Source organism: Notothenia rossii, assembly GCF_949606895.1.
Source record: "Notothenia rossii genome assembly, chromosome: 11".
NCBI lineage: Eukaryota > Metazoa > Chordata > Actinopteri > Perciformes > Nototheniidae > Notothenia > Notothenia rossii.
In genome coordinates this window covers 16,785,821-16,807,384 of record NC_136910.1, presented here as the reverse complement: position 1 = coordinate 16,807,384, position 21,564 = coordinate 16,785,821, and the positions used below count along the sequence as shown (strand labels likewise).

General features: G+C 38.6%; 1 protein-coding gene across 4 annotated transcripts in view; it reads right to left on the bottom strand.

Annotated features, from left to right (window-relative positions):
* The window catches only part of tekt3 (tektin 3), a 36,068-nt gene extending 21,891 nt beyond the window's left edge, over positions 1–14,177 (bottom strand). For 3 of the 4 annotated variants that reach the window (XM_079657842.1, XM_079657844.1, XM_079657846.1), the window contains exons 1-2: positions 14,088–14,177; positions 13,517–13,636 (exon numbers count right to left, since the gene is read on the bottom strand). The gene's annotated coding sequence lies outside the window, so the exon portion shown is untranslated. Of the gene's footprint in view, positions 1–13,516; positions 13,666–14,087 lie in introns of those variants that run through there. The other variant, XM_079657843.1, reaches the window with a different exon arrangement.
* Between the last annotated feature and the right edge of the window lie 7,387 nt (positions 14,178–21,564).

The window sequence follows — 21,564 nt, the reverse complement described above, 5'->3', positions numbered from 1 at the left end:
TACTAGCTTATTGGTTATGATCAAGACTTAACTTTAAAATAGGGAACTTAGTCTTCAATGGAAATACCTAATTTGGAGTTATTTAGACTTAATTAACACTTATAGTTTCATGTCTTGTTACATAAGAAGATATAATTTTGTTGAGTGTTATTATGGGAAAATCACTATTCTTGTGGTATTCCAGCCTTAGACCCATCGTGAGCAGCGCATATTAAGACAAAAACTCATGTACAACAACTTCCTTACTTGCAATAAATAAGCACTAATTAGAGGGTTATTGAGGAAAAACTCTCAACTAATGGCGTATTACTTGTAGAATATGGTCATGTAGAATAAGGCATTAATAAGTGTTTTATCATGACTAATAAAGAGCCAATATACTGCTAATATGGATGTTAATTAACAACTAGTTGATGGTGAATTTGTGTACCTTAATTTAAAGTGTTACCAAAAGTTCTTATTGCAGCTCAAATGTAGCTACTGTAGCAGTGTTCTGAGCAGCTTCAGGCTTTGTTTTCAAGGCTGTAAACCATCAAGGAATGAATATTTAAACTGGCTTCCTGTTGGATCAACTTGACTTGCTTTTAAAGTATACTCTCTCACAACCAGTACAATATCCTCTCACATAAACTGTCATACACTCTCAAAATCACAAGCATTGTCACAATTCGGACAATGTATGAGGCTCATACAATACTACAATTCCTCTCTCACATACACTATCATTCTCTCTCACACACTCTACTATACCCTCATACACTGAACAAAAATATAAACGCAACACTTTTGTTTTTGCTCCCATTTTTCATGAGATGAACTCAAAGATCTAAAACATTTTCTATATTTACAAAATAACAATTTCTCTCAAATGTTGTTCACAAATTTGAAAAAATCTGTGATAGTGAGCACTTCTCCTTTGCCGAGATAATCCATCCCACCTCACAGGTGTGGCATATCAAGATGCTGATTAGACAGCATGATTATTGCACAGGTGTGCCTTAGGCTGGCCACAATAAAAGGCCACTCTGAAACGTGCAGTTTTGCTTTATTGGGGGGGTCTGGGGGGGTCCGAAAACCAGTCAGGTTTAACCCTAACCCTAACATGTCACCCACTGAAACATTAAAAAATGTTTTAGGGTTTAACCAGTCAGGTTTAACCCTAACCCTAACATGTCACCCACTGACACATTAAAAAATGTTTTAGGGTTTAACCCTAACCCTAACCCTAACATGTCAGTGGGTGACATGTTAGGGTTAGGGTTAGGGTTAAACCTGACTGGTTTCCAGACCCCCCCAATAAAGCAAAACTGCACGTATGTTGTTGTCTTTAAGTGGGAATAATAGTGTTTAAGAAAATACAGTTTGGTATGTAAGTAAGTTTGATTTATGGCCCAAACAAACGTGTGTGAAAGAGAGTATGATTGTGCGTGTAAAAGTGTTTAGCAATATGTATAAAAGAGTTTAATGGTGTATGTGTGAGATTCTGATATTGTTTGTAAGACCAAGTATGAGTTGTGAGCTAGACGGCCTCTCATAGAACAGTGCTACCTTTGTGTGTTGCCCCCTTGAAACTTTCGGACATTTTCAGACACAAACTGTTATGTTGGCAAGCCATCCTCACGGAAGGATACAGAATGACAGGGTTTTGATGATCTTGTCACGGGACATCATGTAAAGAGTTAAAGCAGGAGAAACCCAGAGGGAAGGATGTCGATAAGAGGTACAGTATATACATCTGAGGTTGGATTTTGAGCTGACTGAGCTTTAGCTACCTGGTCTATCACTAGTCATAATGAAGAGCAGACTAACGCTTTCCCCCTTCAAAGGCAAATATTGTTTCAGTGTCTTTTAGTACACTGAAAAAAAAAGGGAGTAAGATTTACTTAGGAAAATCAAGGTAAGAAATTGCACTCAGAAAACTGAGTGCGTTGTAACAACGTATATTTCAAGTAGCATCTACTTACATTTGCATCTTATTACAAATCTCCAGTAAAAACTATTTGGCTTTTCAGGTTGTTTTTATTTGCTATTCTTACCTTTTATTTAATAAATATTTGGGTAATATTTAAATATAATTATTAAGTATCATCAAATACAATTCTTATTCAATACATTTGTTTTGGCTACTACAAAACATGAAACAGTAGACACTTTTAAACAACACATTCATTTTTGTTCTGTTGCCTGATAAATGCCATGATTAATCTACAATGATTTTAACAAATACTGCACAAAATTAGGTAAAAAAAGGAGAAGAAAAATCTAATTTCCTGACTCTAAAGCCAGGTGTTGCAAATTCCTCCACTGTGCACATAAAACAAAAGGAAGGAAGTCACCAGGCATCCTGGACTGTATACACCACATACTGTACACTTTGCCCTACACATGCACGGGTATATACATATTATGTTTCCTGCATTGCAGTTAAAGCTATAGTATAGTGGTAGGCATTTAGCCCACGCAATATTGGATCTGCTGTAACAGTAGTGTATTAATTGCCATAAGCTTGTTGAAGATAAAAATATGTTTTTGCTTTTTTAAGTTGATGGATGAAAACAATGACATTTACAAGACAACCCATGGCTTTTTAGAGGGCATTTTGTAATAACAGCAGACATTTTATCAATATGAGCTAGATTTATTGAGTCAGACATCTGGAAACCTGATCTGATTAAGATTCAATTAAATGAAGATTTGGCCTCAAAAGAACCCAGAGGGACTTAAACCCTCCTTTCAGACAGACCGCTGCTCAGACAATGACAAATCCATAACTTTCCACTTTGTGCTCTCCTTGATTATAAGTGCTTTGAAATTATTAAGACTTAAGCTGTTGTCCTGCATTAGAGTGTATTTTTTGATGAGGTGTTGGTATACAAAATATAAGCACCGATAATGTTTTTATTTGAAAACGCGGAAGGAGAAAAGAAAACTTAGCATGGCCAGGGCACTGCAGCCAAATGTGCCTCATGTTTGTGTTTGAAATGAGAGGGAGAGTGCAAAAGCGAGAGGGCAGTTATATTCTGGACATGCTAAAGAGGAAGGTGCTGGCCCTGTGACCTGACATATACTTATATCAGTCAACATGGCAGACACACCCAGTAACTCTGAATGTGAACAAGTGAACGTTTCTTATAAAAACCTCGATATAACTCCTTTGTTTTGAAAAGAAAGACGAATTTCTGCGAAAAATATGTGAAAAATCTAACATATGTTTACTTGGAAGTGGAAAACAAACGGTGGCTCTTTTGCATCTAATGTTGCTAGCTTTAGGAATGCTGCCTTCCTCTTATTGGTGCCAGTTCTGGTGACAGCCAAAACATCTGAAGCATGCCAGGCAGGGTGGGCTCGCCATTTATAAATACACCCCTCTAAACGTGTCCGAAATTCACTGTGTGGATTTTACAGCCACAAGGTTTGCCGCTCAAATAAGATGAAGAGGAGGCTTACGTGTATTTGCATTCATCATGTGCTTGTATGTGCGTGTGTCAAGGAAACCAGTCAACAAGATATCGGACAGGTCGCTGCTACTGTTGGAGTTGTCACGATTTATACTTCCTGGTGATGTATTTAGAGCGCTGAAAATCTATCCTGGATTTATGAAAATATGTTTCACATATAAACTCCAGTTTAAGATGTGTTTATCCAGCCATATGTCACATCTACGCCTTTCCTGGGACAACTCAATCCTTTCTAAAGGACAAGTTCAGGTGTTCCCAAGTAAAGTTCCCATTTTGTAAAAAGGGACATTTCATATTCATTTTTATTACATGGCAGGTCTAGGAGTTTTATCACTGGTGTGAAAGAATAATAAATGTTCAATCCACAGTGAAATGCACAAACCCACTCTTCAAACTGTGCCCTTAAACAAGGCATAGGAATTTGTGATGTCACAATTTTTTAAACATATATAAATAATCCATAAAAACGTCATTCGCTTTCAAGCTCAGATATGGAAGATCTGATCAATCAGAGCAGACTTGGCCTTTTTAGGGGTGGGGGTTTGAAGACAGGCGCTAAAACACACAACCAGTAGCTCTATCAAGATACCAGGGTGGTCCCCTTTTCAAAAAATCTAGTTCAGACAAATTCCAACAAAAATGTGAATGCGCAACCAATATAACATAACCCTGAAAACCTACGAGCATCTGGCAAGGGTGAGTGTGGTCAAAAGTATTCAAGTAGATGAGGTTGTAGGTTCAACTCTACTACACCTGTTTCTGGGCAGACTAGCTGGTGATTGCTCTGATTTGTTGGTGTAAGGTTGGCAGCTGCTTTTTAAAAAACAAGCCTCATTATTCTTTGGTTTAAGACAAAAATACTTCCAGATACGTCTCCTCAGATGATTCTGTGTAGTAATAATCAGATTGAACTTTCTTCTGTCCTCCTTCCTCCATTTTTATATACTAGCTTAGTTTAATTATCAATAGTTAGGGGATAAGGGTCAAGCTTATAATGACATTTAAGAGCGGCCTCTGCTGGACCACAAGGCACATTTTAAATCTGAACAGTTTGTTACTCCTGTTTTAATATTACATTTTGAACCAAAATAAAACACAAATGTACATTTTACGGGTGACACTTAAGGGCATTTCTTTTAACTAAAGGTTAACTCGTGTATAATTCCAATTAATAAAACACAATTAACTTAAAAAGTATTTTGCTCCCAGGGTATCGAAATCATATGTTAAATTGCTTGCTGCCTCTAATGGCGCATTTCCACTGCAGGACCTAGCCCGGCTTAGTACGGTATGGTTAGGCCTTGTTAGGCCAGGCTCACTTTATGCTGCGTTTCCATTACAGTTTAGGAACTGGGGTAGTAACTATAGTAACGCATTGTAGGCAGGGCGATCGGCTGTTCGGCGGGCGGAGCGACACTGCGTAAAACTGCCGTGACGTCATCTTCAATGCGAACCACAAAACCAAAACAGCAGTCGTTAGCTGTTAGCACTCAGAGCTCACAGCTCCTCATATCTGTTCAGAAACTAGACACAAGTTAAACAAGTACAAACCACAGACTGTCTGTGTCATGGCGAATACAGTCGCTGGTTTATTTATGTCTGTAGGCCGTTGTTGTGAGTGTGGACGGAGCACAACGTTAGCTTAGCCTAATCGATCCGATCTCCATTCAGAAAACAGGCATTTTATAAGGTTTTTCAACTGCCGTCTTGTCTGACCGGTATCGGTATGTTTGGAACGTGTATTACAATTAAATCACGGTAAAATATGTTAATTTTGTTGTAGTTGTAGCCCACTTGCCAGCGATTCTCTCTGACCATTCAGCAGTCGAGATTGTTTACGTCACTATTTTAGCATATTCAGCCCGGTTGTTGGCCCGGTAAGAACCTCGATTTTGGAGGGCCAGAAAAAAGATGAAAAAGTTGCCCTGAGCCCGAACTAGACCTAGTGGAAAAACAAACAAAAAACTTAAAACGTGCTACGTGCTGCAGTGGAAAAGCGCCATAAGTATCTTAAAGTGGGTATTAATGAGCCAACATTTTAGTTAACTGAAAATGCAGTGTGAGATAAATGTCCCGCGTCTACACGGTTGAGGGTGTACAATAAATTCTGCAGGTCCCACCGAACATGTTTCACTGCAGCTCTGTTTTCACGCCAATCCATCAGTGGCCCTTTGACCTTCTGCAGCAGCGCTAGGAATGTGCTGAGGTGTAGATTTAAGTCTTCTGAGTAGAGTTGGCCTAAGCAACACCTCTGTCAGATAAGTTGAGTGGACATTGAAATAAGGTAGATTGCAGCTAGTGTAAGAGTAGTGAACTGCAGAGACAGTGTCTGGCTGTTTTCTTCTACACTCAACATGTGACATTTCTCTGTTGAAGTCATTTTTAGAAGTTGAAGAGAAGTTGAATTTCTGCCATTTGTCTTACTGTAGTTGAGGTCATGCAAACCAAGCAGTGCCTCTTTTTCCTGAGATGTTGCGTTTGTTTTACTCATAAGATAAATTGTTTTCAGATGTATTTGGTTTTTGATTCGTCGACTACATGCCCATGTAAATAAACCCTTTACCCAAAGTGGAGGCGTTGGATTTCACTGTGTGTGGTCCTTGTGCAAGCGTCTCTGCCGTTTGCATGCTTCACAAAAACGTTCCTGGAAATAAAATGGATTTGAGTTGACCGTCTGAATTCCTCTATGGTAAAATAAGTGTGGATCACTCCTTATTCATACCGTCGGAATCGTGACCCTTGTAGAGCAGGACCAATGAGAGTGCTCATTCCAGGCATTGATGTCAGTCTCAATTGCGGTAATATAGTTCTCCAGAAAAACTCTACAATAAATCCTGTAAGACTTCCTTTTCTGCACCAACTTTCCGGTGGCCAAAAGTGTTCCACTGCCACTTAGCACATGGAGAATGCCCCTTTTCCGTTGCTAGGGAAAACCATCCAGAGAGCCAGCAGTTTTCCATCGAAAGAGGCCAGTCGGGGGTTTGAGAATGGCTGGCTAAATGGCTCATTAATCTGACAGTGGTTGTGACCGCTGTCTGTCAACCTATAGGATCAGCTCATTTTCATAAAATAAATAAAAGGGATCCTGAATCAGGCCTTTTAAAGGTCACCTATTATGCAAAATCCACTTTTTCATGTCTTTCATACATCAACATGTGTCCCCTCTGTGTAAAGAGATTCTGAAAGTTTCAAAAAAAAATATTCGCTCTCTTTTTGTCCTGATCCATTTCTACAAAAACCTGTCTGAAAATGAGCTGATCAGATTTTGGCCACTTTATGATGTCATAACGATTTTTTGGCTTGTGTAACCATTAGCCAATCTCCAACCAAGGTAACACCCCCCCCCCCCCCACCTTATCACCTGAATCTCCTTCTAGAGCAGCACTCTCAGAGGGGCGTGGGGAGTGGCTCCTTATTTTCATCTAAAGTAACAGACAGAGAATCAGCACTTTTGAAACAGGGCTGAAACAGAGGGGTCTTATGGGATGCTACAATGCACAATATGTTTGGTATTTGGAGCTAAACACTTCAGAGACATGTTTTGTATATATCTGAGACCTATGATATATTGATGAAAAACAGTATAATAGGAGACCTTTAAACTGTCACAATGTCGTTGTTTTTTATGTGTCTAAAGCACATGAGATAAAGAAAACTGGATTTACTGCCTTCAAATTTAGAGGATTAAAAATATCTAAAAAAGGTCCAACCCTTTTGGAGCAGATCCAGTGACTACAGGAAATTCCCCGGTGAGATTCAATGAGGACTTCATTCTCAGGCAGAGGTCCAGATTGAAGAGGCAGGTCCCAGATGTGTGAGATTAACCAGTTAGACTCAGGAATTTCAATATCTCTTTCTTACTGTCTCATGTCAACAATATAAACATAGTGAAACGGAGATAGTGGCCTTTTTAGCTATTATATTAGCAATTTCTTGGAATGTATGGAACAAGTGATCTTCATCTAAATCTTTATTCTGGCGACTGACTGTCTCATATCAATTTGTCTGTCCTTGCCAAGCACACCACAGACCATTTTAAAAGGAAATGATGCGCAATAATGCCTTTTTATTATATAATATAGCTAAACCACTGTACGTTTTAAAGCTATGCTGTATCTCAATAGTCGCCATTAAGTTAAAAAAAATCAGGATCACTTGATACAGGATGAGGGAGGGAGGGGCAATCATGGAGGATACCAGGCTCTTCTGAGCTGGAATCCACACAAGGCTGCTGCCCTTCAAATCCCACAGCTGGCTTGAAACAAAGGTACACACACACACACACACACACACACACACACACACACACACACACACACACACACACACACACACACACACACACACACACACACACACACACACACACACACACACACACACACACACACACACACACACACACACACACACACACACACACACACACACACACACACACACACACGGTAAAAAATAAACACTAGAAGGAAAATGATGGAGTAGTGAAGTATCCGTCCAGTCCATTTCCTCTTCTGCGTTTCGTTGTGAAATCCGTCTCGGACCCCGCCCCGGCTTTTTCATTCATAGGGGGGGAATGTGAGGGGCACGCCTGTGTTTTCTGTAAATATCTTGGGTCTCCTCTCCGTCACCCCCTCCCGCCCTCCCTCCAAGCCTCCTCTTGGGGAAGGAAGCTGACCCTCTCCACCCTGTAAGAGGTTGAATCCCAGAGGGGGGAAGAGGAGGGTGTCGGCCCCCGGACCCTGGAACTGACAGCAGGAAACAAGAGGAGGAAACTCAAAGGAATTGTGCGTCTGTGTGTTTTTCAATAGTAACACACAGGATGTCAGCGTGGTGATGCAGAGCTGTGGCATGTCAGGGCTGTACAACCGCACATTCTGTGAAAACACTCACTGTCTAATAACTTCGTATCTCTGGTGCTTTGAAGGTTCTGGCATTTCAAAATACTTGACATTTAGGATCACCATGACCCACAACATTTAAGCATCCAAAGTTTAACGTGTTCTGTCTCTGTGTTTATGTTTCCCTCTCAGTTTGAGTTTACCTAAATACTAACTCTGCACATTCCTTTACTGTCAAGATTTTAAAACATTTTTAAAACATAGATTGTTGATAGTTGTTTTTTTTATCTTCAAATGGATATATTTGCATAAAAGCAGACTCTGGGGTCCGATCTCTTGTTTTATAGTCTACTATACTTTTGAATTGTTTTGCCTTTTTAATAGACTATACTTACTTACTTTTTCATTATAACTTGGTATAGTATTTAACATGTTTGTACGACGTAATGGCATAATACTGATTGATGCAATTTTTTATGACAAGGTATACTATTCACTTTCCTATATTTTTTCTATGAAATACTTTACTATGATTTTTGAGTATTTCTTCAGACAATACTATGCTATGACTTTATTTTTTTCTGGCCTCGGGAAGGATGAAACGAAGGTTGGGGTTCTCTTTATCGTTTCTGCCACATTCGTTTTACTCCAAAGAAACGATACACATGGACAGTATTTTTGTATAGGCCCCAATATGTAACCCTGGAAGATAATAACACTGTAGCGGTGACCGAAACCCTGCCTTTACATGGCCTTTATATCTAACACCCACCTCTTTACTAAGCGTATTGTAATCACACCCACATCCTTTCTTGTTCTTCATTTAAATGTTATTTCATGTTGATTGTATTCTATATTGTTTCATTAGTTTGCCATCACTTTTGAATACACTTTCTTTCTTTTTTTCTATTTCACCTTATGTATTCTATAGATTCAAATAAGCCTAGTGGTTTTTCTTCCTCTTTCTGCACTGTATATCATGTATCTGTTATATTTGTGAATTTTACTTTTGAGTGAGCCACATCATACACAGATAGATATTTTGCTGTTAACCAGTCATGATTTTGACTCAAAGAGGACAACAGACAGCACATTTGCATAACCCCTGACTGTGTATACACTTTGCTGCTTATTAATATCTCTATAAAGTTTTTGAAACCTTTTTCTCTGGTCACCAGCTGTTGGCTTTTCTTGAGTACTCTTTTCTGTTCCAAACAAATAATGGCATCTTTATATCTCCACTCCAGATGTCCTAGATGGTGCTCTTTATAATAGTTTGTTTCTAAAATAAGTGTACTGCTGAGTAACTGCTGCTGGGCAACAACTGTGTACGTTGTTATCTTTACTTTAGCCCTGCAGGCTCTGTCACAAGAAATAAACAGTCCATAAATATTTCTGAAATAGAAATAAAATAGCATTACAGTAAAAAAGATATATATACGTGGATGTGGAAAATACACATGTGGAAATACACATTTCCAATAGCAAATATAATGCAGGATATTATTGTGCAAGAAATTGATTATTCAATATTAAATTGATTATAAATGTAAAATGTACAGTGGGAGTTTAAGTCCAGTTATTAAGAGAAACTATGGAGCAGAGAGTTCTCTTCCGGCCAGATTATGCATTAATGAAAGGTTAAATTATTATTCAATGCTTATTCATATGTATTTGTTCCTGTATTGACCCTGGTCGGCACCTTTTGTTGCTGACATCTCCTTCCATTAACAATTCCTGGGTTACACCACAAAGAGTGCTGGTGGTGAACACCCATAATTAAAGACCACGAGGGACGCCTTTTTTCCCTACTGAGAAGTTCAGCAACTATTAATCTTGCCACCTGGACAAACTTCCATCACAGTCCATCACAAATATTCTCTTGCGATTTCCCGGCGTTTTGAGGGTTCCCAGAGCTCGAGGCCCCTGCAAAAATAACCAGAGCCAGAAAACAGGGTTTCAAGCAGTCAAACGTACAGACGGAGGCCGTTTCCGAACTTCTATTATTCTTCCACTGAAGCCCTTAATGTGCGGCTGTTATCCCTTCACTTAAATGTGCTTTGCTCAGCTGAAAATCACTGGATGAGAGAAAAAAAACACCTGCCTGCTCATTAATTATAATTTATGAGCACCAGACCTTGGACCTAAACTTGAAGGATAATTTCAAACAGCTTTCAAGATCAACCTTTATGACGGCTGAGGATATAAACAGAGCTGCTTCAGAGGGAACAACTGTAGCTTTTCTTCTCTGTAGAACGTCTCTCCCGCGTGTTGTTTGGATTTCCTTTGCAGTAAGCTGAAGTACAACTCCACATACACTCACACACATTAAAGGACGGCTTCATGAAGTACCAGTTTCTGTTTGTTTCTCTCATGTGAAAATATTAATTGGCCGGCTCGCCATGACTAAACTAAATATTTAAGTGTTTGAGGTGTGTGGGGTTGGCTTCAGACCTCTCGCTGATGGTCTATACTTGAACCTGGTTTTTGTTTTTTCAGTATATACCCTGAACTCACACCCTCTGCAACTCCCGATCATATTCACATTTAGAGGGAAAGAAAACGGTATCACATGTGTAACATAGCTTCAGTGATGGGCCAAAGATAACTGACCAACTTGTGTTTTTACTGCGTGAATTACATGAATTACAAAATGTACACAGATTCCTTTTAATGCTTGCTTTTGAATACAATGTTGGACTCATTACAGGATCAAATGATGGATGACAAGGAAAACAGGACTGCTCAGACTAAATAAAGAAAGAAATGATTAGATATGTCTAGGAAAGATTTTCACTGTTTGCTCAAAGGTGTATTTAGATGATTCTACATTAAAGGACTCAACATAAGAGCTTCTTCTCAAGAGTCTCTTCAGAAACACGAGCTGTATTCAAACACCCAAAAATGACAAACCAAAGTATTTTAGGAAAACTTGGGAAAACCCTTGATATGAAGAGTAAAGGGTGAATCAAACTTTTTACAGTATCAGGGATTTTCCTTATTAAACAGCTTATAGATTGTATTACATTAAAAGCCCTTCACAGTTGTTTGATTTCACATGTTTGATGAATTATTTAAAATAAATACTAATCTACATGCAAGTTTTTTTAAACATCTGATTTCCAAGTGTATATTTCTACAGACAAGGGGAACATGTGCATGTGCACAGGGCCGGCCTAGACTTTTGGGGTCCCCTAGCGAGCTTTTTTTGTTTAAATATTGAAGTTAAAAGCATCAATCTGGTGCACTTTGAGAGCAATATTAAGAGATCTATGGATACATCTCTCAACACCTATATGAAACAGAACTGTAAACATATTTTTCTTTATGGATATTTTACAAATCACTCCCCTTTTAAACTGTATTCTTGTTTTGTCATATAGCACAACTGTTTTTCATTTATTCTCTCTGGCTGTCCATCTCATAACTGTTAAAGAACAACTTCCAGGTTAAAGACACCTGTGAATAAATGTGTAGGAAAATTATACACTAGATTTTCAAAAATATATACATAAATATACACTACAGTGACATCTGGCGTCGTTGGATCCCAATGCTAGTTTCGACAAAGAAGACACAGAAGAAGTTGAACATGTATATTCAAATGCATATGACGGACCACAACCTTATAATTATGAGCCTGCTAGGCGTCCAAGAGACCAGGAGCAGCCAAGGATTAGACGAAATAACGGCCATCGGAGAGAAATTGAGCTGTGGTGTGAGGAGAACCAGTGGAGAACTGGGAAGCTATCTTGGTGAGTGATCGGCGTTAGCTACAGAAAGTTAGCTAACAACATCGTAAAGTTAGCTATCATATATCAGGCTATAACTAAAGTAGCATTGATAATATAGTAACGTTACTGGCAGAACTGTTGATACTGATCCATAACAGAAACTAATGCGCAAGTATCAGCCGTATCTTGCGTTACCTAATGCAACTTCACACTACCTTCGGAGCTGTACCGGAGGGGAGAGAGAGAGCAGGGAAGGGGCAGCTATTTTGGTGAGTGATCGGCGTTAGCTACATAATGTTAGCTAACGTCACATCACAACATTGTAAAGTTAGCTATCATATATCAGGCTATAACTAAAGTAGCATTGATAATATAGTAACGTTACTGGCAGGACTGTTGATGAGCTACACATATTTACATTAGAATATCAATATACATTTCGTCACAGACGCAGCATTGAAGCCCGTCTCTTTGTCTGCACAAAACGAATCCAGGACCGAACGCCAGTGGCGGAGCCAGGATATTTTCAGTGGGGTGGCCAGGATGGAACCAGTGATCATTTTGGGGTGGCATTGAAATCACTATTATATGAACATAAACATACATCGCACTATAAAATAAGGGGTTATTTAAGGCACCTACAACACACCTCTACATTATTTGGGATTAAGCTAGTGGTGGAATAGTTCAAATATATATATATATATATGTATATCTAACTATTTTTTTCGTATTCCCTCAGGCAAAGTATCAACGAAGCTTACATTATACAAATGTAATGCAATATACAGACGGTTTAGCTTATGGTGATCAGCAGCCCTATGAGCTCATTCTCTCAGTGTATCATCAGGAATACAGAGAAACACACACATCATTCAAATAAGAGTTTTTAAATCAAATGATAGGTTAAGAATAAACATCTTAAAGTAAATAACAATAAACAATAGCCCTTAAAGGCCCCCGGTTTTAATTTTACAACATTACTTTAAGCTATCTAAAAAAGTCAGTAAATGTTTTTGTTTTTTTAAAAGATTAAATTTACATAGTCAAAATGGCCTTTTGTTCAGCCTCACCATGCTATTGGGTAGTAAATGTGTTTATAGGTCCTGCCCTCTGGCCATACATATAAGACTAACATTCCTGACAATATATCTCAATAGTCATCTTTTACGATGTAAATGCCTTTTTTATTTTTTTGGTGGGAAAATACTGTGTTTGAAATGTATAATTGAAATGAGATGTTAGCTTTTTGTTTTGATATATATATATATATATGTTGTATTCCAGTCTCCCTTCAGATATGTTAGGGGGCATGCAATTCAACACAATGCAGCTCACCTCCTTCAAAGTGAAATTAAAAACCTCTGCATTTTCTTTATAGATATTAACAGTACTTAATGTCAGCTTAGTAAAAACAAAAACATAAAAAATATAATTTACAATGGACTACGCTTAGCTAACAAGACTCATTTCCACCACTCACCTTTTCTCTTGAAATACTGGGTGACATACTGTCGCCCTTTAGTCCCTCTCTTTTCTTTCTCTCCTTTCTTTTCTTTCTGAAAGCCTGACTTTGTGAGTCATTGAGACATGGTGTTGTACCCTTAAAAAGGGAAATAGCAAGTGAAAGGAGTGAAGACATACAATCACGCAGCTCCCGCCTTCACTCATCTGAATCGAGCCATCTTTATAATGAAGCTTGTACATTTACAATGAATACACTCACATTTCAGGTCCAATAATTATGACTAAATTCTCCTTTATCTTTAGCTCTTTAACAGTTGTAAAACAACATGTGTATGGACATGTGAATGCAACAGTGAATAGCTTAGCTGCTAACAACATGACAAACGGTCAGATTCAGCGGCACCACAAGCTATACAGCAGCTAGCTTCAATGACCACAAAGTTAGCCAGAATTAGCAAGAACCTTCAAACAATACAGCAAAGTGCAAAATACACACTTTCCTCTCACAACGAACCACGGTGATGTAATACAGATTATATATATAACATGGGTTGATAGATGTATAGTGCTTTGTATACTGTAATTACCTTAAAAAAGGGAAATAGTGAGTGAGAGAAGTGAAGACATACAATCACGCAGCTCCCGCCTTCACTCGTCTGAATCAAGCGAGGAAGAGCGCAGTGATCCCTCCCACCGGAACCCCATGGCATTACCAACAGATTAACGCACAATCAGCCCATACAGTAGGATACTTCTATCTCTCAGGATTTACTATTCTTGTCTGTCACAATGGCACACACGTAAGTACTTGCATCCCTGCTGACATGCTCTCACTCTCTGCTAGAAAGTGCCGTTTGGAGGCGGAGGCGGGACCAAACCATTACAATTTAAATAGAAGGGGGTGTACAGAGGCTTTGGATAATTAACTTTTTGGCAGAAAATAAGTTAAATGAATTGTAAGTTTAGTGAGTACATTATCAATATAACGTTATATTAATGTTAATTATTAATGAATGATGAAAGGTTACTTAAACATTTTGTTCTTAATGTTCTAAAATAATTTTGGCCCCCGTGGTGAGGGTGTTTGGGGTGGCCAATAGGCTGGCCAGGATTCAGCTGGGGGTGGCCACGACCACTCCCAGCCACCCCCCAGCTCCGCCACTGCCGAACGCTAGCTATCGTTCTTTTCCTGTTAGGGAAATAGTGGACTCGATGTCCTGACAGGCTGGTATTTGTGCAACCTGCACAAACACAATACTGCACCATGATTACAAATGGTGAAATACAATGTAAAACTACCGAAAAATACCAGCTCACTAAAACACAACCGCTCAACACAACTGCTCAACACAACTACTAACTATTCCCGTGGTCAGAGAGCGGAGATGTGTCCCCTTTGTGATGTAATATGACGCGTTTGACGTATGACCTTAAAAAAAGCAGTTTTTAAGAGCAGAGCTCAAAATTGCTCCTTTCCCTCTGAATTCCTGACCTTATGTCTCGTAAAACATATCAAATCCTGCATTCAGTTTTTTAATTGTAATTTTCAAGCAAGTTTAAGCATAAATGTAGAAAAAAAACCCCTGCAAGATGCTCTTTAAAGACCCTGTGAAGTGTGCGCCTGTGCATGATCTGTTATGCTAATACGTATGGTAATGACCAAAATTATCCATTGGAACCCATATCAAAAGATGTTGGAATAGCAACGAATTTGATGAGTTTTGAATTTGCCGGGGAAATCTGCAGTCGACCTTCGCCTTCGTGGGCGTGGCTTGCGATCTACTGCGTGACTTCACGAGATGGACGCCGCCGCACTGTTTACATTCACCACCGTTCATTTTTTCTCTTTTTCAAAGTCGAATTTCTCAACGTTTTTGAGCTAGTATTTTCCTGGAAAGTGTGTCGGAGTCGACTGGAAGTGATTGCCAATCGAGAAAACCTGACATTGGAGGCGACAGTGAAGAAAGAGGGATGAAAAACACAGGGGAAACGATGCATTGCGGCTGGCTGTAGTAATGTCAAGTCTGCCGAAGTGGCGATGTTTCTGTTCCCAAAAGATGAAGGTGAGCCTGGCTGGTGTCATTGTTTCGTAGATTCTTTGATTGATCATGATAAATAAAGGCCACTGGTCGATTCGAGAGATTGAGAAAGAGAGACTGAGAGAGTTACAGGGTTGTCGTTAGCATCTGGTGCTAGCTCGGAGCTAACAGAGATTAGCTGTTTCAACAATAAGGAGAGGGAGAGTGCTCTCCTGTGGGACTGAGAGAGATAACGTCAGCTCAGGGAGGTAAACTGTAGCCTAAGTTATCTCAGTGGGTTTGGTCATCTATGTAAACAAATATTTCCATCTATGTAATATTAGTTGTATAAAATAGGTTAAGAAATCCTTCCAATGTTTTTTGATTATTGAAATATATGTTTCATATGAGTGTTGAGAGCTGTATCCATAAATCTCTTAATGTTGCCTTCAAAGTGCACCAAATTGATCACTTTCCTCATCTATCCTGTCCGAAAAGCTGTCCAAATCAATCATTTCTCTCACACTAGTATCACTTTCCAAAGTCTCCGCCATGTTTACAATCGCAACTGGGTACATCTTGTGACGTCACAGCCACTATCGTCTGCAACTACCGTTAGGCTCAGACGGCAAAATTAATAATTCATTCATTCATTAATTCTGAATTATTAAAAATTATTTTAGCCATGAACAGGCACAATGATATGTAAGGAATGAAACTGCCATTTAATTTTGGTGCAAAAACATGCACTTCACTGGGTCTTTAAGCCCCGAGCCTGTTTTTCAGGTTTCAGGCTCGAAAATGACATTCCCAGAACAAATGACCATATCTTCACTTCTAAAAGGGTTAAATTAATAATCTTTTTTCTCAAAGCAAGGTTAAACCTGTGAGTTGGATGTAGAAGTGTCAGAATCAATATAGATGTTTTTATTTTAAAGTAAATTCAGATTGAACACAGTAAAAAATGTAAATGATTGTGTCCGTCCAAATTAATTACTTATAGTGAAACCCACCCTTGAATGATGGGATGGTAGACTAAAAGCTTTAGGAATCCAAACTACAACATATAATAAGTACCCTGTATCAAGATTGATGCAAAACAAGTGAAATTTGACCTTTTAGAGAGATTTAGCACCAAAAAAAAATACTTCTGGGGTCATTTGGGTGGATTTGACCTATCTCTGGCCCCCCATGCTCGATTTTGCTGATTGGCTCTTTCTAACTGTCAGAGCCAATGGAATTGAGGGGAACTCCCACATACTCCTTATTTGGTAATGTGTGTGTGTGAGACTGACGCATAGTCAAAACCGGAAGCTGCAATAACTCTGGTGGCTACCATTAGCAGCTAACTTTTACTCTCCGATTTTTACATAAAAATTGAATTATGGATTACAAATTTAAAAATGTTTACAAAGAAACATTATCAATTTATGGATTAACCGATTCAGCCGCGTTTTTTCTCGTTTTAATGCCATTGAACAAGTCTTTTGATCAGATTGACAGCTCCGGTGAGAGGATCTCCCGTAAAAGCTATACGTAAAGGTACGCGTTGTGATGTCTGTGTTTGCTTCCCCTGTCGCGAGTTCGGATAACTCAGTGATGATACTATATACTTAAATAATCTGTGGAACCTCAGCTTTAATCGGATATATTGTATGTGTAGCTACGATAAGGAATAAGGGTATCTTTTATCTTGAGTTCTGTGCCAAAGTGCGTTAGCATTTTCGTTCAGGGGTCATTTAGATGCTTCTTATGAGACTTGTGTTGTGGTAAAAATGGTTTGTATCGTCAGTTAGCTGAGATTCTTCCCGTTAATCTGGTATAACACATTAATAGGTTCTTAAATATTAAGATGCCCTGAGACACAGTGTTGTAAAAAAAAAGCCCCCGCCGAGGGGGGCTTTGGGGCTTAACAGGATAATGTTCAAATAGAAACTAGCTGTCGATAGGAATATCATTCAGAAGAATTATAATTGTATGCAAAAATCTGTCACAAAAAGAGGTAGCACATTTAAATTCAGGTGTTGTTATGACAACGTCAGTGGCCAAACAGGCACATTTACTCTTGAAAATATGTTCAAACATGCTGCCGACACGTAAAGCAGTGGCCACTATGCCACCATTTCAGCTGACTTTTTCTCAGAAATACTGTCACATAACATCCACATATTTCAGTGCTAGGTTGATGCTTAGCTAAGCTAACTATGAAACACTTTAACTGACAGGACTCAGGATCAACTGTTTACTGTAAGGTGGCTTCTAGCTTCATGTCGAACAGTAAGTCAACATTTCCCAGAGAGCTTTCTTTGAAATCACCAGGTAACGCCGTAATGCTAAAAAACATTACATTTAGATTGTATGACAAAGTGTTTATTTAATATATCTGGCTAGCTATAGCTACTTGCTAACGGTTTAGCTTATCCCCGCAATTCAAAGTAACGTCAACGTAGCTGTAATTTATGCTTTGCTTACATGTTCGCAGAACTTGGAAGTTTACTGACATTTACATACCTTGTTTACCTGGCTCAAGTGGTGGCTCTGGGGTTGTTGTGTGAGCCACCACTCGAGAATTATCATATTTTTTAAGAAAAACATTTCTTATGTCCATCTTCAAAAACTCTGAGTCCGACTGACAGTTTATTTTAAATATTATCACAGCTCACAGGATAGGTAACTGTCATCCAATAAGACGGATGTTTATTTCCATTCAACTCTCTGGTTGGTCTGGTGTCTTGCCTCTGTTGTATTCACTGAACACGGGAAATTACATTCCTGCCGCCCTCTCTAGTTTCATGATGAGGTTCAGGTAAAGCACGGTTAATGTATTATATTATTTGCTCAATAACATAATACATGACTTTGAGAGTAGGCAATCTAGGCATATTAACTCAATTAATTAAACATACTTATCAATTTTTCATTCAAAAATAATCAAAAAATCAATTAATCAATTAGTTATTTTAATAAGTACTATGGAGAAAAAAAAGACATCGACACATAGTCGTCAAAAGTATTTAGTCGGCCACCAATTGTGCAAGTTCTCCCACTTAAAAAGATGAGAGAGGCCTGTAATTTTCCTCCTAGGTAAACTATGAGAGACAAAATGCGGAAAAAAAATCCAGAAAATTACATTGTCTGATTTTTAAGGAATTTATTTGCAAATTATGGTGGAAAATAAGTATTTGGTCACCTACAAACAAAAAATATTTCTGGCTCTCACAGACCTGTAACTTATTCTTTAAGAGCCTCCTCTGTCCTCCACTTGTTAACTGTATTAATGGCACCTGTTTGAACTCGTTATCAGTATAAAAGACACCTGTCCACAACCTCAAACAGTCACACTCCAAACTCCACTATGGCAAAGACCAAAGAGCTGTCAAAGGACACCAGGAAACAAAATTGTAGACCTGCACCAGGCTGGGAAGACTGAATCTGCAATAGGTAAGCAGCTTGGTGTGAAGAAATCCACTGTGGGAGCAATTATTCGAAAATGGAAGACATACAAGACCACTGATAATCTCCCTCGATCTGGGGCTCCACGCAAGATCTCACCCCGTTGGGTCAAAATGATCACAAGAACGGTGAGCAAAAATCCCAGAACCACACGGGGGGACCTAGTCAATGACCTGCAGAGAGCTGGGACCAAAGTAACAAAGGCTACCATCAGTAAAACACTACGCCGCCAGGGACTCAAATCCTGCAGTGCCAGACGTGTCCCCCTGCTTAAGCCAGTACATGTCCAGGCCCGTCTGAAGTTTGCTAGAGAGCATTTAGATTATCCAGAAGAGGATTGGGAGAATGTCATATGGTCAGATGAAACCAAAATAGAACTTTCTGGTAAAAACTCAACTAGACGTGTTTGGAGGAGAAAGACTGCTGAGTTGCATCCAAAGAACACCATACCTACTGTGAAACATGGGGGTGGAAACATCATGCTTTGGGGCTGTTTTTCTGCAAAGGGACCAGGACGACTGATCTCTGTAAAGGAAAGAATGAATGGGGCCATGTATCGTGAGATTTTGAGTGACAACCTCCTTCCATCAGCAAGGGCATTGAAGATGAAACGTGGCTGGGTCTTTCAGCATGACAATGATCCCAAACACACCGCCCGGGCAACGAAGGAGTGGCTTTGTAAGAAGCATTTCAAGGTCCTGGAGTGGCCTAGCCAGTCTCCAGATCTCAACCCCATAGAAAATCTTTGGAGGGAGTTGAAAGTCTGTGTTGCCCAGCGACAGCCCCAAAAGATCACTGCTCTAGAGGAGATCTGCATGGAGGAATGGGCCAAAATACCAGCAACTGTGTGTGAAAACCTTGTGAAGACTTACAGAAAACGTTTGACCTCTGTCATTGCCAACAAAGGGTATATAACAAAGTATTGAGATGAACTTTTGTTATTGACCAAATACTTATTTTCCACCATAATTTGCAAATAAATTCTTTAAAAATCAGACAGATGTGATTTTCTGGATTTTTTTTTTCTAATTTTGTCTCTCTTGAGGTATACCTAGGATGAGAATTACAGGCCTCTCTCATATTTTTAAGTGGGAGAACTTGCACAATTGGTGGCTGACTAAATACTTTTTTGCCCCACTGTATATTGTCCTGCTTTATATACCAGTTAAATGTAGAGCCATAGCCAGGGCTACACATAACTGGTGCGCCAAAAAAGGAGCACCGGATCATTTGAAAAAAGCGCATTTGCGCACCAACATTGTGAGAGAGAGAGAGAGAGAGAGAGAGAGAGAGAGAGAGAGAGAGAGAGAGAGAGATATTTGCGAGTTGCATAAGAAATGGTAAGACAGCAGTGTTCCCCACACATAGACTTTAAGTATATTAACGGCCACCAAAGTATAATTCGCGAGCCATTTAGGTTTAATTGTTTTAATCCGTCCACCTCCCCCCCCCCCCCGTTCATAAAGTGAAGTACCCCTCAAAAGGTCCGGTTTATTTCATTTTAAGGATGCGCAGCAAGCAACATCTCCAGGTTCTCCTTTGAGAACCAGGGCAAAAAAGTGATGTGCACCCCTGGCCATAGCCATACTACTGGTTAAAGGAGCAGTTTAATGATGGGAACAATGATGCTGTACAACAGCCACTCAGCTCCCTCTACTGGCCATGAATAGATACTGCAAATAAATGAGGAACAGTGTAAGGCAAATTGCTGCATCAATCAAAGGCCTTCTTCATTTTGTAAATGTACAGCTTTTAAAACCTTTAAACCAAATAATACAGTTTTTGTGAACATTTTTGTCAAAAGAAGTAACGAAAGAGTATGAAGAACAACGTTGTACATAGTTTAGTGTATAAATCAATAAAAAAAAAAACATACTTAGTATGCTAAATAAAATAAATAGTTAGTATGTAAAAAATATAGTAAATAAAAACGGCTAAGTATAGTATGGCGAAAATATTATAAAAACTACGCAGTATAGTATGTCAAAAAAATGCATATGTATAGAAAGTCGAAAATATTTTTAACCTGCATACTATATATAGTATGTTGAAAATATGCAACAAAACGAGTATGTCACAAATATTATAAAAACGACATGGATTAGTATGTCAATAACATGCAAAAAAACAACAAAGTTGAAAATAGGCAAAGAAACGACGTAGTACAGTTTGTTGAAAATATTATAAAAACGTCATAAAATAGTATGTCGAAAATATGAAAAAAACGACATAGATTAATGTGTCTAAATAATTATAAAAACAACATAGTATAGTATGTCTAATTAATTATAAAAACGACATAGTATGTCGAAAATATGATAAAAACGACATAGTATAGGTTGTTGAAAATATTATTAAAACAACATAGTTGCTATGTCGAAAATATGTAAAAAAACAACAAAATATAGTATATCTAAATTATTATAAAAGGACATAATATAGTACGTCGAAAATATGTAAAAATTGACATAGTATGCCCTTCAGAAACAGAGCGGAGGGAGAATGTGAATACGCAAAGCAGTGGACACTGAAACATGCACATACATTGGATAAATAACACAGGCATTTAGTTTATTTAATAGAAGAGCATATG